This window comes from Hydra vulgaris, chromosome 01, assembly GCF_038396675.1.
Source record: "Hydra vulgaris chromosome 01, alternate assembly HydraT2T_AEP".
Lineage (NCBI taxonomy): Eukaryota > Metazoa > Cnidaria > Hydrozoa > Anthoathecata > Hydridae > Hydra > Hydra vulgaris.
Window position 1 is genome coordinate 64,601,521 of NC_088920.1, and position 18,760 is coordinate 64,620,280.

Below are 18,760 nucleotides of genomic sequence, written 5' to 3' on the forward strand. Positions count from 1 at the left end.
TTTTAGGGCCACTTTTATTTCTTGTTTATATAAACGATTTAAATAAATTTTCTAACATTTTAAATACAATTTTATTTGCAGATGATACCAGCTTGTTTTATTCCAATAAAGATATCAATATATTATTCCAAACATTAAACAAAGAACTAGACAAACTAACCCAATGGTTTAAATCAAACAAGTTATCTTTAAGTATTACTAAAACAAAATACACTTTATTCCATCGCCTACATAAAAAATCAGATATTCCCTTAGAACTTCCGGACCTTTTTATTGACAATCAATTAATAAAAAGAGAGTAATCAATAAAGTTTTTAGGCGTGTTTCTAGACGAAAATGTAACCTGGAGGGAACATATAGGTGTAGTTGAAGATAAAATATCAAAAAATTTAGGTATAATGTACAAAGCAAAGCAGTTATTACATCGATCTTGTTTAAAAAACATTTACTTTTCTTTTATTCATTGCTACTTAAGTTATGCGAACATTGCTTGGTGTAGCACTAACGCGACGAAAATAAAAAAATTACTTAGCAAACAAAAACAGGCTATAGGGATAATTTCAAACGTAGATCGCTTCTCACACACACAAACACTATTTAATGAACTCAATATCCTAAATGTATATAAACTAAACCTCTATCAAGTTCTTATTTTCATGTTCATACTTGATAAAAATATATTACCAATCTTATTTTATTCAATTTTTAAAAAAATAAATCACATATACCCTACTAAATTTTCAAAATACAAATATATACAATCCAAAACTTATTATTCCGCTACTAAATTCTCTATAGTAAACCGAGGACCAAAGTTGTGAAACATAATATTAAATAATGAAATGAAAACTAATTATTCTCTAAACCAATTCAAAACAAAACTTAAGCAATTACTTTTGTTAACTGAAAATGAATTAAATTTTTTCTAATAAAACTTCTTTATATTAGAAATCAATAATTAATAGTTAATTAATTAATTACTTTCGATTATTAATACATAATTAATCAATAATTGTACATATATTTTTATCATTTTAAATGATAATCTTCTTTTTGAGAATTTATTTTTTATTTTTGCGTTATTTATTAATCTTTTACTTTTATTTTATACTGTTTATTTGATTTTACTTAATTGGCAATGAAAAGTATTATAAATATAAATTAATAAGTTAAACTATAAAATGCTCTACCAATAAAATGTTTTTTATATAAAATCATATCTTCTTATTTTTAAACCAATTCTTAAATGTTATTTTTGTCATTTAATATTTTAGTAAATTTTGTTTCTTTTATTTTACAAAGCAATTGTTATATCTTATTTTTTGAAAAACTATAGATTTTAAACGATATGCGATATATTTAAATTTTCTTTTATAATATATATCAGAGATATATACATTGAAACTATATTTTATTGTCAAACTATATTTTGTCTAGTAATGACGCATTTTTTGGGGCTTAATGATAAGACTAAATTTGTCTTCTTCTAGCTAAGGCCACGCGGTTAACCGAATCGAACCGTTCTTTCGGTTAAAACCGAACTAAGAAAACCGAATCGAACCGAACTGATAAAAATATTTTAAATAATCAACCGAACTGAACTGAAACCGAAAAAAGCTGAAAAACCTATATAAAAATTTTAAAAATTATAAAACTTAATTTTATATTTTTTTAATAAACTTTATTTATGAAAGTTTAGTATTATTAAACCACAGAAAAAAAATAAGTCAAAAAGATGAGATTGTAAACATAACTCCAAAATAGTCGTAAACAGTTGCCGCAAAACTATATCAAATGTTGCGGACCAAGAAGAATATTGGCTATTAACAGTTTTTGATACTATTGTACTGTAACATGTGAGTAAATTGATCTTTTTTTCTAAACTGTTGTAATTTTTTATTTTACTTAAAAATTAAAATATATTGTATAATATTTTTATTATAAGAACGTTGCTTTTTAATTTAGATAAATAATAAAACAAATAAGTTTTACTGTTTAACATATATTTATTTTTCATAATAGCTTGACAAACATACAAACAATTGTAAACTTTAAATTTCAATTAAATTTATTTGTGAATAAAGTATATTCACAAATAAATTTAATTGAAGCCTTCAATTAAATTTATTTGTGAATATACTTTAAATATATGTGATTTACTTTGTCTTTAATCTAACTTTAACAATTTCTAATCTTATACTACTTGTTATCAACTTAGTTATCTGTTACTTGACCAAAACAAATATGTATATATGTTTATTTTATTTAATTTTTTTTTAGTCCGGTCATACAAGCAATTTATACTTTATTGAAATTGAAGATGCCGAAAGAAAGTGGTATTTGGAAATTCTTTGAAAAGCTGAATAAATTTGAAGCTAAATGTAAAATTTGCTTTAAATCTTACAAAATAAACTGTGGCAGTACTTCAACAATAACCAGCCATGTTAAAACCAAACATGAAACATCTTGGAAGGAACATCTTTTAAAAACCATAGAGGCAGCTAATAAACGAAAGTTTGATATAAAAAAAGACGACAAGCAACAACAATTGAAAGTAGTATATTAAAAAATCAAAAATATGGGTTAAATGATCCAAAGCAATTAAAGTTTGACTTAGATTTAACAAAGTTTGTCTGCACTCTAGGTCTACCTTTTGAAGTTTTGGATAATAAAGGAGCTCAAGAATTTATCGACGAAGTAAATAATAAATTTACTGTCAAATCTGCATCAACATTTAGACGTCATAAACTTCCAATGTTGTATGACAAAGTTAAGGAAGGGTTACAACTAGAATTTGTCAAAGATTTTCCAAATGTGACTGGAGTTAGTTTTACAACTTAGATCTCTGGACAAGTCGAAACAATGATTCCTTCATGAGTCTTACAATTCACTACATTAATTCAGATTTTAATTTATTGAGTTTTCTCATTGCTTGCACACCATTTACTGGTAGACACACCTGGGTAGCAATCGCAGTAAACCTGGATACTTTTATTGCTAATTTGAACTTAAATGAAGAAGTGCACAGAGCCTGCGTTAATGACAATGGCAGCAACATTGTTTTAGCTGCTAAAGAAAGTGATGAAATTAACTCAGAGTTGCGCTGCAACGATCACACAATCCAGCTAGTTATTCTTAAAGCAATTAAAAATTCAATTGAACTTTCAAAAGCAATTAAAAACTGCACAGATTTAGCATCACACGCACATAGAAGTTATCTCTCTACTGCTAAGCTTCAAGGTGCATGCGAAGAACTTGGAATTAAGGCCAAGAAATTGATTGTTCCGTGTACAACACGATGGAAATCTGAGTACATGTGCATAAAGTCAGTCCTTCGACTCAAAGAGGCGATCAAAACACTTGCAAAATCAAATGAAGAATTTGAAAGTCCATGCCCCTCAGATGATCAATGGAAGACATTAGAGTACAGCATGCCGTTTCTTGAAAAAATTTACAACATTTCAGTAGGTTTATCAGCTGATAAAAGACCAACAATCCAAGATGTAATACCTGAATTTTATTCCTTGCACCAAGAACTACTTGCCCAGCAAAATCACAAAGACAAAGCAACAAAAATTTTTATAAAAATGCTGATAAGTGAACTACAGGAAAGATATCCTCTCAATGGTGCTAAGCAGCTGATTAATTGTTATGCTAATTTTTTAGATCCGCGTTACAAAGGCCTGCATTTAATTGAATATAAAAAAAACTGATGATATAAAAGAAGCATTATTGACGCAGGAAAAAGCAATAAAAAGAAAAACTTCCAATCACTAGTAGTAAAATAGACAATGAAAGCAATCCAAATACTAAAGTTAATTACCACAAGTTGCTTAAAAAAAGACTAAAACAAGATATTTCAGCACGCAGCGCTTCGACGACAACTAAATTGAGTTTAGAAATTGAGCATTATTTAGGAGCCGAAACAGCAGACGAAAAAACAAATGTTTTAGAATGGTGGAAAATAATGAAGTTACAGTACCCAATTCTATCTAATTATGCACGAAAATACCTATGTATAACAGCAACTTCTGCAACATCAGAGAGAGTTTTTTCAACTGCCGGTAATGTCGTAACCGCCAGAAGAACCACATTGGCCATTGAAAATGTCGAGAAAATTGTTTACATAAAAGAAAACATTAAAAAAATAAAAATTAATTTATAATTGGGTATTTTAAAAAAAATTATATTTTAAAGTTGTAAAATATATATATAAATAATTATCTTTAAAACCATATTTTGTTTTTAATCGAACCGAACCAAACCGAACCGAATTTTGTTTTAAACCGAACCGGAAAAAAACCGAACCGATGGGTTTAAGTTTAAAATCGAATCGAAAAAAACCGAACCGAAAAAAACCTTAACCGTGTGGTCTTACTTCTAGCCCCGGTCATGTAATTATTTTTTTATAAGTTACGACTGTAAATTTTTTTTTAACAGCAAAGTGTAAATAAATATAAATAAATGTGGCTAGTGTTTTTTTCTACGAAAAGTATTTCGTAGGCAAGTTCTTCAAAATCTTTTTTTAAAGTGTGCCAAAAGGTTTTATAAAATTCAGCTGGAAGTCCGTCATAGCCCGGAGATTTTCCGTTTTCAAATTTAAAAAGGGCTTCTTTCAGTTCCACGCCGGTTAGGCGGGTGTTTAAAAATTGATTTTTATCATCAATTAAACGTTTAGTGATGTGTGACAAGACATATTTTTGGCTGTCTTTGCATAAACTAGTTTTGGTGTAAATGTTTTTATAATATGAAACAAGGGAGTTTAGTATTTTACCAGGTTCACTCATCAATGTGCCGTCATTCTTGCGAATTTCGGTAATTGATTTGTTCCGCTGTTGAGTTTTTTCCAAATTATACAAAAATTTTGAAGGTTTTTCTCCTTCTTCAATTAGTTTTTGTTTCGTGCGAATAAACACTCCGGGAAACTGGAGCAAGAAAAGAGCATCGCGTTTTTCTGTGATGCTATCTAAATTCGGATTAGCGTTTTGTCACTCCCGTTGGATTTCGTTTTCAATCCTTTTGATATTTTTTTTGTTTTTCGCACTTTCCTGTATCGATATGTGTTGTAATTCAGCCCTAACAAAAAGTTTGCAGTCATCCCACCATTTTAAAATTGACGTATAGGACCGTTTTTTAGTTTGCCAATCTTGAATTAAGAGTTCAATTTTCTGCCTATGCACTACTATTTCCAAAAGGGAGCAATTTAATTTCCAGTATCCTGGTCCTCTCCTGGCTTTACTAAAATTGACAGTTGTTGACACGAACTCGTGGTCAGAAAAAGGGTTGGTGAGAATTTTGGTGTATGTTGTTTTTTTGGCGACTTTTTCAGGGCAGTAAATTCTGTGGAGTCTACATTTGACCGTCTGAGTGCGCCATGTGAATTCTCTTTTGTTGGGAAACTTGTAACGGCAAAACATCAACTAGGATATACCTACCTTGGAAGACCCCGAGTTCAGTAATGCCGTAGGTGTGATATCTTAAGTTGGTTGTGCTTTCTGTGTCAAGAGGCAGGCTTTTGACCATGTTGAAATACCCGGCCTACAGGGCGGGTAGTCCTGTGTCCTGCGAGATGTTTCCAAGGCCGCCGAAAAAAAGGCGTCTTTCTCTCGGCACATTAGGAGCATAAATATTCAGCACCTGCATTTCGCGTTCGTCAATTTTTATCATGACATTTAATATTCTTCCGTTATTGTCCCTTTTTAGTTCGTTTAAAGAAACATTGGATTTAGAGAGAACTGCCACCCCACAACAGTTATGACTCGGACCAGAGTTCCAAATAGACTCGCCAGTCCATTCGTCACTCCACTGTTTAACAGTGGACGGTCCGGATTTTGTTTCCTGAAGGAGGATAAGATCGAAGGAGGACTTTTTGAGAAACCCAAAAAAATTTTCGCGTTTGACTTGGTCGTTTAGACCGTTTATGTTGCACGTTAAAATATTAATACCATGAAAATATTAATACCAGGATCAGGTTTCCTAATTTGAAAACTCGTGTACCTTAAACATGAATATAATAATTTTAAAACCTGACATAAAAAACACAAACATATAAACCTTAACCTTAAGCACGAGTTTTCGTTTGAACTGACATAATACGAACAATAGGACGCACTGGACCGTAACATTCCACAAAAAAGCGCGAACTACAACAATACAAAGTACGACAGCTTAAGCGCTTATTTAAAAACGTGACGCGCATAATTAATGAAAAACGTGTAATAGAATAAAAAAGATCGAAAAATAGAAGTTTTTGTAGAAAGAAAAAAAAATAAGAGTTTAGAACAAAAAAATTCGAAAACAAAATAAAGTGAAAAGAAAAAAAATAAAAGAAATAATACTCTTACGACTTCGTTTCCGCACGTTTTAATAAGTCGTACTCATCGTATTCAAAATTCAGTTCCTCATTTTGTTCAGTTGAGTCTCCTGACAGATATTGGCTTTCCATTTCGACATCGTTGAGTTTTTCCGCTTGATTTGGAATACCTTGTTTTGAAGGTGTTCCACCCTCTCCTAAATCGTTTTGACTCTTCCTTTTGGGTTTTGTTACTTCTTTTGAGTCACAAACAATCTGTGTGATTTTTTCGCTTTGACTCGTTTTCTCTTCTTTTTTAGAATCGATTACCTCTAGTTTTTTTTTATTTGGTTCTTTAGGTGAAACCTTAACGGAACTACGTTTCATCTGTTTCTTTTACGCATTTTAAGATCTCTGAATTTTTAATTGTAACAGCTTCAGCAACATTCGATTTTTCTGATACAGTTGTTTTATTTTCGGGTTGGCCGTTGTGTTTATATCTAAGTGTGAGTCCGTCTACATTTTCAAAACGTGTTAATGGGTTGATAAATGGGTTCGTCCAATTTTTGATTAAAATTACAACGTTCCCTGTGAAGATTTCTTCACCATGAACTTTCACACTTTGGCAATAAAAGGAATCATACTGTCCACGTCCTAGAGCTAAATGATTGCCAAGTTTGTTGATAGCTTCTTTACACCCATTTCGAAGGAAACCAATGGGTATATTCTGTACCAACACGTGGACTTTTCTGACATATTTCTGTTCAATTTTCAGAACACACCCTTTTATCTCGATCTCAGTTTTAAGGAAAGAAGGAATAAGTGTACTACTGTGAATTGCGAACTCAAATAATTTGTGGGCATAATGTCTGGTGACACCCCATACATTTGATAGCAAATCTTTTTCAGATAGTGCGGCCAAAAAGTCGTTAACGCTGACATTTAGATCTCCATATCTGCAACAAAGAACAAAGTTGTTTTCATCCACGTAATTGGAGTTAAAAATTCCTAATTTGGTCTTTATGCCAGAGCTTGAACTTGACGATGCAAGAGCATTAGCATAACTCTTAGCCATCATAAATTTCTTGATTCACGAAACCAACAACCAACGCCTTATTAACACAAATAATGTAAAAAGTTTAGATGTGTTTTTTTCCGTGATTTTATTATATTATGAATTTATTAAACAACTATTTTACTTACAAAAAAGACCTTTGATAAGTGTGTTGTTTAGACATTTTCTTATCTCATTTGTTTAGCTTGCGGCTTTTATTTTTGCATCCAATAACAGCATAAGTGTAAGCCGTGCATGTCTTATGGATATTTGTCAGAGACCAGTAAAAAAGAAAAAATTCCACATTAGTTAAGGAAATTGGATTCAAGCACATCTTTAATGCACATCTTCAGACATTACGTTCAATAGGAGAAGAAACATAAGCAAAGCTTTTGGAAGCATTAAGGATTGCCAAAAAAGAAAAAAAAGATCTCTGCTTCGAGTTTTATGGAAAACACAAACGTTTTACTGACGGATGAAGAAGCACCCAGCGTGATTGTTGATTTAGATTTAACTAAAGCACAATATTTATGCTTGAGAAAGGCAGATAAAAATATACAGATATAAAGTATTTATACAGATGACAAAAACTGTTCTCTATTCCCGCCATATTACAAATTGCAAGAAACTAAACAGACCTGCTATCCACCATCTTCTGCAATAAAAATTAAGAACACATGCAAAAATGATGGAGCTGCAAGATTTATTTGATCACACTTTAGATAGAATTTTGACTTTAGATTCCGTGTACAATTATAAACTTAAACATTTAATTTTGTTTAATAAATGGGGTTGTGATGGATCCTATGGTTAAAGCGAGTACAGACAGAAACTTCCAGAGGAATCTGAACTTATTTCTAATGCAAATATATTTGTTAGTTTTTTGGTACCAATCAGATTAGTTGATGAGATAACTGGCGCAGTTGTTTGAAAAAACCCGGCTCCTTCGTCTGTACGTTTTTATTGACCTATATGCATAGAATTTTGCAAAGAGACTTAGTTTGTAAAGGAATACATGTGAAACATGAATTTTTTAACAATAATAGATGAAAAAGTGGCTCAGGAATTAAAGAATACGCCTCTGCGTCTATATGTACGATATGTGGAGCTACTCCACGACAAATGAACGATTTGACTAAATTGACTGCTAGGCCCAAAAATGAAAGTTCATATCAATACGGACTGTTGACATTACATGCCTCGATTCGGTGTAGGAAATGATATAACATACTTTTTTTACATAATTCTACAAACTTTGCATAATTCTACAAACTCTCTCCTTGGGTGTTATGATAAATGCTGAAAGTTTTGGTACATAGGTTACAAAAACTGCCCAAATTTATCTAAGTAATTATAGCTGGTACTATATGCCGTCTTCAGTGCACAAAATTTTACTTCACGAAGAAAATATCCTAAAACATTTTGCAGTACTGCCTATCGGTCAACTTTCAGAAGATGCGCAAGAATCCCGTAATAAAGGTTATAAAAAATTTCGTCTTCATCATGCCAGGAAATGTTCTAAATTAGCTACAAATGAGGACGTATTTCATACTCTTCTTTACACTTCCGATCCCCAAATCACCAGCATTAGAAATCCTTTCAGTAAAAATGCCAAAGAAGATATCTATGTAAAGTATCTTTATGAAGATACTTTGCAGCTTTTAAAATTCGACCTATAATTCATTCCATAAAAACTCACTGTTTAAAAATTGTTATTAATAAACTATTCTAAATATTTCTATAATAAGCATTTTATAAACTCTTGAAAATATTCATGTAAATGTGGAAATATATATAAATTAATTAATGACACGCAGCAACTAAAAAATCAAATTAATAAAGTAATTAGGCCTAATATAGGGAAAATGTTTGTTAAAAAGTTTAAAAATTAGGGGAAGTTCGGGCACAATGGAGGGATATCTTTATTTTTTAAATTAGGCAAAAGTTAAAATATTTATTTATTTTTTTTCTAGGCGAAAGGATTGAGATATATGTTCTTCATGATAATATATCACTAAAACCCAAATACTTATTATTTAACGGCTCACAGAAAGTGAGTTGTATTACCTTATTCACTGTGCCCCAGTACAAAGGCATAGTGAATCTAGGGACACAGCTGTGAATTAATGATAGTAATTAGTAGCTTAGCCAAGTAACTATGAGACTAAGAGAGTAAAGACACTGTGCACTATAGTTTTATTAATTAGATTAGTATAAAATTGAAAAAATAGACATTTTGAAAATTTAGAAGAAAAAAAAATTTATTGATAACAAAACTTTTAAAAGTATTAAAAATTGAAAAATTATTCACATATTATTATTCAAAAGCTAAAACTAATAAATTCATTCTCATGTAGTTTGTTTGTTAAAAATGCATGAGTTTAATCTTTAAGATCATTAATTGGGTATAGTGAATCAGCCTATTTACTGTACCCCGATTCACTGTGCCCCTCCATAACAATTTAAGTTTAAGTCTAATTTATTGGGACATGAGTGTTTTTAAAAGAAATGTTAAACGACAACAAGAAAGTATAAATATCAATAATCCGAATGAAAAACTTTAACTTTTGAAATTATTTCAATCATGATCCCCATAACAAACAAAAGAAAGGTAAGAAAATTTACTTTAGTTAGCTAAAAGCAAAAATTACCTACCAAAAACCGATGGTTAAAAGTTTTGTGGTAGCAACTATAAATAAAGATGACTGATATATGAGCACATAAAATGATTACATTGTCAAGAACAAAATTTCAATCTTTGAACTAAATTCTAATCTTTAAGAAAATGCCACTTATTTACTGTGCAACCTCGATCCACTGTACCCCAACCTTCACCCCCAACTTCCCCTACGTGTCTGAGTTTAGCCAAAAGCTCGTACAAATGTTTTTTTTGTATATATAAATTTGATATAAATATATTTTTCAATTAAATAAGCACCTTATGTATTTGTTGTTGTTTTAAATACTTTCAAATTTTTCCATATAAATAAAAAGAACATTTTTAGTTAAAAATAAAATAAAAATGAAAATTTTGAAGTTTTTGATTTTTATTTACAAATTTATACTTCCATATTTATAAAATATTTCCTTGGAAACGTCATATACTACTTTACATTTGTACAAAACTTCAACTTTAGTAGCAAAAAAGTTATTGGTTAGAAACCCTAACCCTAATGGTTTTGTTTCAATTCTTTTTAAAAAATTTGAAAAAATTTGAAAAAATCTTCTTCGATGCCTTCAATGCGATTCTATTAAACTTTTTATAATCTTTTTTTTTATTATTACAAAATAATAATTATTTACAATCTTATAAAATATATAATCTTTTATAAAATTTATATCTTTTTTATAAAATTATAATCTTTTATAAAATTTTATAATCTTTTTTTTTTTTTTTTTTTTTATTACAAAATAATAAATATTTACAAAAGTTTTTCCTATCTCTGCATAATAAATACGCATATATTATTTACAATAAGTTTAAAAATCGTTCAACTTTATATATTTTTCCATTTATAAATATTTTTATGATAGGAAAAGTAAAAAAGCAAGCTTTTTTTACATTAAATTAACTTCGATCTTTTCTAAAATATTCTTTAGTTTATATGCCAATATTTTCAAAAATAAAGTCTTTTTTAATTTTTTATATTTTTAATTTTATATTTTAATTTGTGTTTTTGTTTTTTTTTATTTTTGAGCCTTTGTGCGGAAAGTAATCGAGAATATGGAAAAAGGTTGATAATGAAGTTGGTAAAGATTAATTAAGTATATTTAGTAAAGAAAGATTTTATTAATACTAAAAAATACAGGACTTTTACCAAATCATCACGTTACGAAATCTACAGAAAAACATGCAAATAGTAACATATATATCATAAACTAAGGGCTGGCAGTGATTGTCTAATCATATATAACAATATTTTTGTTGTAAAAAGAAGAATATGTTTGAAGGAAACGGGAACACTTAACTAAACATTTAGTTATAATTTTTTCTTTCACTTGATATGAACTTTTTCTCAACTTGTTTAGTCATCCTTAGCGCACTAAGGACTGACCTTTTATATAGAGATTAGCTACTAAATTGCTTGCCGGTTTGTTTTTTATCCAAAACAGTCCATTATTTTCCACAGTGGCGCGTCGCAAAGTTCCAGCATTGTCACGGGTGTCAGACCTTCAGAAATCAGTGGCGTTGACGTTTCTTTTTGCTGACTTGTTGTGATAAACTTAATTAAGCCATTATTTTTATGTATTCAGTCGACAGGGTGGGTAGAAAGTACTTTGACGTTCTGAGCTAATTTTTTAGCTTCACTAATGAAGTCCAAAGCACCCAATGCCTCTTGTGAAAATGCATCAAATAATTTTTTTTGCTTAAAATATTGTCAACTTTAACAAGGGTGCAGCAACATTAGGGTATGCAATTCGTTTTAAGTTTATCTCGTTCTTTTTTTTGCCTCCGAGTATTCTTTGGCTAATCTCATCCATGTTAATGTTATTCATTATTTTATTCAGACTTCTACTTGATCATTTCTGACTTGTTTTTTTATTTTTTTATTTTTTATATTTATTTATTCTAAAAGTTCTAATTTTTCAATACATTTTAAGTATGTGTATGTTGGCAGTATTTGTGGTGGAGCATCGAGAAAGGATTTTTTTTCACGTATATCGTAAAGGATAGTTCTATTATAATTAGGGGAAAATATAGTCAACATGCGGGTATATCAGTAGTGTTGAGACGGGCTCCCTGACGCATGAGTGCTAATAGGGGCTGCTAAGTAATCATTGATTTTTTTATTTTTTTTATGTTGAGCAGAAATAGGTTAGTGGCCATAATGAAACTTTGGCGGAAGATGGATGTGGGGAAATGGCGCATAGTTTCTATGCTATGGGTAATTCATGTATGTGTAAACCTTGATTAAGTCACTGTTCATTAGAGCGCACTTTTTCTCCAGTTTTTTTCTTTGTATTTTCTTTTTCAATCAAGTATTATTACATTTTTGACGCAATGTTACACTTTTGGTATCCGCCAGGACATCGACTGCTAAAACAGTTTTCAAAAAATTATAAGTCATGTAAACTATCTGATATAATTTATATGATTAAAGGATTGTTTATCAGATTTAATCTTTTGCTGCGTTTTATCATAAATAATCTATTTGAACAAAGATGGCAAGGAAAGCTGTTCAATCTTTTACTATAGGATGTGGGCACCCTAATAACCTCCTTTTTGTTGCGTTGGTGTCCAACCCGCACACAAATGATCAGAAAAATAAAATCTTATTCAATTAAAATGGTGCTTTAAAATAAACTTGTATTTTTTTTAAACGTTAGTTTGACTTCAAAATATTTTGTCGGCTATCAGTTGTCCCGGAATCTTGCGATTGATTTTTCACTATCTTCCAGACTAGCTAAAGCTCTGAAACTTCCAGCATTTGTGTAAACATACAAAAAGTACATCTTAAAATTGTTTTCAGAGCCAACTGGTGAACTCCACTTTTTTTAATCTCTTTCTTTTTTTTAATTTTACTTGATCGTTCAGACTTTACTTTGATTTTACTTTATCTTGAGAGCATTTGTGTAGACCCAATAAACATGCATAATAAGTTTGTTTCCTGGGCAAGGGGGGTCGTACCCTTATTTTTTTTTCTCTAATATTTTGTTTTTCTTTAAAGTTGGGGTTTATAACTTTTTACTAAGAAAGATTTTTTGTAAAAAAACTTTGAAAATGCGTTTTTATGATGTACTTGTTTTAGTATTAATTTTTCGGGAAGAAATAGGTTAGTGGCCCTGATAAAAATTTACCGTAAAGGAGCCGGTATTTTACAAATTATATAATTAAAACATAAATTAAAAAAAAATATTTGTATAGCATATCTGTAGCTATGCTGGTGCTTTTCGCTTCTTTTATTCAGCGTGGTTGTTGTCATGGTCGTCCCGAAGAGGTGTCTCATTGTGGGGTAGGGGTAGGGGGTAGGTGTATGTTTTTTAAAAAAGGGTCCTCGATATTTGATATTTGCCAACCATACTTTAAAACTTGCCAACTGAAATGCTAAATGTACAAATGTGCTAACTCAAATGCATATATAACAGCTTAGGGGAGGGGTGTACCCCCTTCGGGGTACCCCCTTCGGGGTACACCCCTCGGGTTGGCCCTGGTCGTAACAACCACCCTTACAAAAATGAAAATTTTTTTGTTTGTTTATTTATTAATAGATATTCATAAAACTGTTGTCTCGAATAAACTAATTTCAATTAGTCTATTCCAGACACCAATTATTCCTTTATTATTCTATTATCAAACAATTATTCTAGTTAGTCATTTCCAAAAATAACTTTCATTTTGGTTAGATTGGTTTTTAACAACAACCAAGCTGAATAAAAAAAGTTAAAATAAAAAACTAAGAATAAAATTGCAAAACGCAGAGCCATTTCCATAGCAAGAACAATAAACCAGACAGTCTTTGAAAAAAAACTTTTAAATAACTGTAAATGTAAATAACATCGAGATTCATTTAAAAAAAAAAAAATTGAAGTTAAAAAACTTTTTTAACTTTAACTTTTTCTTTTTTTAAAAATTAAAAAAAGCAATTTAATTTATTTAACATAGCAAACTTAATAGGATGATTCAAAAAAACACATTTTCAAATTTAAAATTTCATGGTCGATTGTGAAAAAAAGTGTATTGATGTTATTTTATCATCAGAGCCGGTGACGCGAAATAGATTAACTCCCCAAAAAGTTAACTCCCGGTTAAAACATTTTAACTCCCCGGTTAATCTATTTCAAAATAAATTAACCCCGGGAGTTAAATTATTTTAAAATATAGCGAAATGGATTAACCGGGGGCTTAAGTATTTCTAACCCCCACTGAAATAAATTAACCCCCTTTAATACGAGTTTTAAATAATTTAACTTATAATTACATTTACAAAATTGCGTAAGTATTTTAAAATTTTTTTTAAATATGTTTAGTATTATATATATTAAGATATATAATATATAAATATTTAGTGAGCGTGAATAAAACTACTTTATAACTGTTTATTTTTGACAAGCCTTTATATTATATATAAAAAGGAGATCATAACAATAGTAATAGCATTGCACGAACTAAAGTTCGTGCAAGTTTTGATCTACTATTACTATTACTATTGTTTTGATACTAATACTTCAGAACCATTCTCTTTTGCTAATAATAATGTCTAAGGTTATAGAGTTTATATCTATACTATATTCTCTGTCTCTCTATATACTATCTATCTATCTATCTATCTATAAAATAACCCATGCATTTAAAAAATATACGCAAGCCCGTCGCACCACAGGGCTACTAGGGACTTGCTTGTCGTTGTCGTTAAAAATATATATTGTTTGTTGAAAATATATATTAACATATTTTAGTAGTACTATGTAGTTCTAGGGAAACTCACAGAAGACTAAGAAAAGTCTTTTCATTGAGAACCTTTAAAATATAAAATAAACTAAAAATTTAAAGAGTAAAGATACGCATTAATTTTTTGAGGCATATTGTTCAGTAATATTTTACGATATATAGTTGCTAACAATTTTTATTTATTTTTTTTTTTAATTTATGTTTTATTTCTTTTTTATTTCTTTTTATAGCTTAAATTGTTCTTTTTACATTTTATTATATTAATTGTTCTTTTATATTTAATACATATCGATAAAATTGGTTTTGTTAATTATAAGATCTTTTAGTTTTTTCTTCAGGGCAATAAGATTATCCAATTTAGTAAGTTCTATATTTTGAGGTATTGTTTTGTTAAATAGGGGCCATGGTATACAATTAAAAATCTCGAAAATTTTGTTTTTTTTATGGGCAATGTAAAGTTTCCGGTTCCTCGTGCGTTATATCTGTTGGCGTTGGTTATATTATATAATATTATAATATTGTTCAAATTATTTTATTTTATTATTAATAGCATTATTTATTTTTATTATTATTAATTTAATAACAAACAAATTAATTTTTTTTCAAATTTATTTTTTTTCATTGATTTTTTTTATTATTACATAAAGACATTCTTTAATGCAGTGGTTTATTTTACTAAATGTTACAAATTATTACTTTTATCGTTATTACATAAAGACATTCTTTAATGCAGTGGTTTATTTTACTAAATGTTACAAACTATTACTTTTATCGTTATTACATAAAGACATTCTTTAATGCAGTGGTTTATTTTACTAAATGTTACAAACTATTACTTTTATCGTTATTACATAAAGACATTCTTTAATGCAGTGGTTTATTTTACTAAATGTTACAAATTACAAATTTTATCGTTACAAACTATTACTTTTCTTTTGTAAAATATACGAATGGCGGGGCAAGAAGAAGACAAAAATAGTCTTATTGCTAAGCCCCTAAATATCCGTACAGAATTAAGTCATTAAAAACCTGTCATTAAAAATTGATGATCATGTGTTTTTCTGAAGTTTGAGTTTAGTAAGTTTGTTTTAGTTGACAATTATAGTTTTGTATTCTTTGGAATATATCTAAAAAACTAATATTATGAAGCTAAAATACCAAATTCTCCTGTTTTAGTATGTTATATTTAGAAAAAAATAAATCTTTTTCTAAAATGACATACTATAACATAAGAAATATTGTATAAATAACAGAAATTTTGAATAATTTTTTTTTTTCAACATATAAATAAAATGGTTAAAAAAATATTATCCATAACGTGGTATAATACCACTCAATACAAGTATTGAGTGGTATTATACCATGTTAAAAGCAATGTAAAAAGGTTTCATAATTTGAAAATGCGGCGATTCCTTTTATCACCAAACCGATTAGATTTACTTAATCAACAACATCTTTAACTAATTAATAGTTTCGTACAAATGAGGTCTTTTAATGAGTTGTTAAAAACCATATTAAACTAATTTAAAGACTTTATGGTAACCAATAATATAATGATGTCTACTTGCGTAAATTTTGAGATGTAATATTAATATAATTATAAAAAACCAATTATTTTGGTTAATAAACATACTTTTGGTAAATAAAACATACTTAAGTGCTTAACTTAAGTATGTTCCTGTTTATATCACATTGGAACGTTTAGGAAAATGTTGAAACAACCACCTTATTTGGTTTGTATGTAAACTTTATAAAATTATAACCTTTGAATTTTGAATTTTAGAACCTGTCGACTTAAATTTAGTATAAGAAAATAAAAAATAAAAATTACTAATTTGTTTCCTTCACATTTGGGGTAGGGATGGTAAATGTTTTAGGGTATTTTTTTTTCCAAATTATTGCTTTGCTACAGCTCGGGTTATATGAATATTAGACAGTGGCGTAGAAAAATATTTTTAGTCAGTAGGCAGACGACGCCTAGGTGCCTGATTTCTGTTTCTCTGGAACAATAAATTTTCTGAAAAAAAAATCTTTAAGTATATCTTAGGGCTCCTAAACCTTGCGGCTCTAGGTTCCGTTGCTTGTGGGACCTTAGGTTTTACTTATACTGGCCTTGCTGTAGCTAGACCACTGATACTTCACGCTGATAAAGATATTTTCGCGAAAGGTTCTAAATTTTTCATGCCCATATAATAGTACCGTAGTTGTTTAAACCAAGACTTTTAGAGTCAAAGGATATTCTTGAGCAGATGGACTAAAAAGTTAGGGGCTCCTTAATCTTCTGGGGATGGTGTTATAGCCCCCATGTTTCAAAATAGGTTTAAACTTTCTCTTCTTATTTTTTAAATAATAAATACATTTACGCAAAAAACTTTTAAAAAAGAACTAACAGTTATGCCAATTATTTTCCTATTAAATAAACTACTCTTTCTAAGTCTCCCATGGGTACATGCGTCTTCTGCTAACTGCCTTGTTTCAGCTTTGTCTAAATATCAGACCTTTCGAATGGTTGGCCAAAGAGTGAATATTTTTGATACGGTTTGATTCAGAGAATGGTTGTTATAGGTAAAACTCAAGGGTTGGAACTGGAGAAGTTTTTTAACATGGGCAGAAACCTATTAATGATATTTTCAAATTTATTGTTTATTATTTGACACTGTCAAAGTTATTGTAAAATATAAGTAAATTTACTTACTTTATATAAATTACTTTTAACTTACTTTACAAATTATATAAAATGTAAGCTTATGTAATTTAAATTTTATCTTACATAACTTATTTTTGATAGATATTTGTTATTACTTTTAAAATAAAAAATTCCTACTTAAAAAATATTTTATTTGTCAATTTAATTTACATTTGGAGGCATATTAGTTTTATGTAATTTACTTTCATATGCGAGTTACTTTTTAATTAGTTTTTTTTTTAATTAGTTACTTTTATAGGTAAATGTAAATTACAATTTAAGGAACTTTTATATTATGTAATATAATTTTCAAAAGTAATTAACTTTTAAATGTAAAAGTAAACATATTTTTAATGTGACTTACTTTTACATGTAAAAGTAAATTACTTTTGATGTAATCTTCTTTTACATAACTTACTTTTGAAAGTAAAAAAACTTACATTATAAAGTAAAAGTCGTTTCAAAAAAATTAATTACTTGGACGGAAATGTAAATTTACATAAAACGTTTTAATGTAAATTTACGTTGTAATTTCATTAATTTAAATAGAGATAAAAATTAACTTACTCGCGTAAGTAAAAAAAGTGTAAGTAAAGGAGCCATCCCTACTCGTAATGCCATTTAATTTTTACTATACTTGAAAATTATCCGATATCATTTGCCTGATTTCAATTGAGTAAACAAGTTAAGAAATGCTATTGATCAAAAGAGAAAAAGACACTTACCGAACCCTGCCAACATTGGTTTCAATAAAGTTGATATGTTATATGAAGTACAGGAAATGATAATAGGCTCAGAAGTATAAAAATTTAATTAATTTTTTTAAATTAAAAAAAAAATAGATAAAAATAATGGTATAAAAAAACTACCATAAATCTGCATTCTTTAAAAAAAAAAAAAAATTAAGTAAATAGGAATTTAAAAATAAAAATAAGTATATATGAAATTAAAAACGTAAACTGTTTTAGATAAATTTCTTGGCTCTAGCAAAGAAATACAAAGTTGGTGGGTTACAGGATTTTGCAAAGTTGTAAGTGCAGTTATAAAATTAATTTTAACCTATTTAAAGTACCAATGGAATATTTAAAGTACCAATGGAAAAAAATATTTAAAACATATGAAAAGTAAGTATCTAATCTAGAAAAGTTATTCATACATAACAATATGCTAAATTAAGTATAAATGTAAAGAATTTTCACCAATTAATCACTTGTTTTTTTTAAAAAAAACAACCCACTTTTTGATTGCTAAGATGTAATTTAATTTAATATTTTGCGCAATATTTTTTATATTTTAAAACTAAAAAAATAATTTCCTAAAAAATATATATGCACTTAT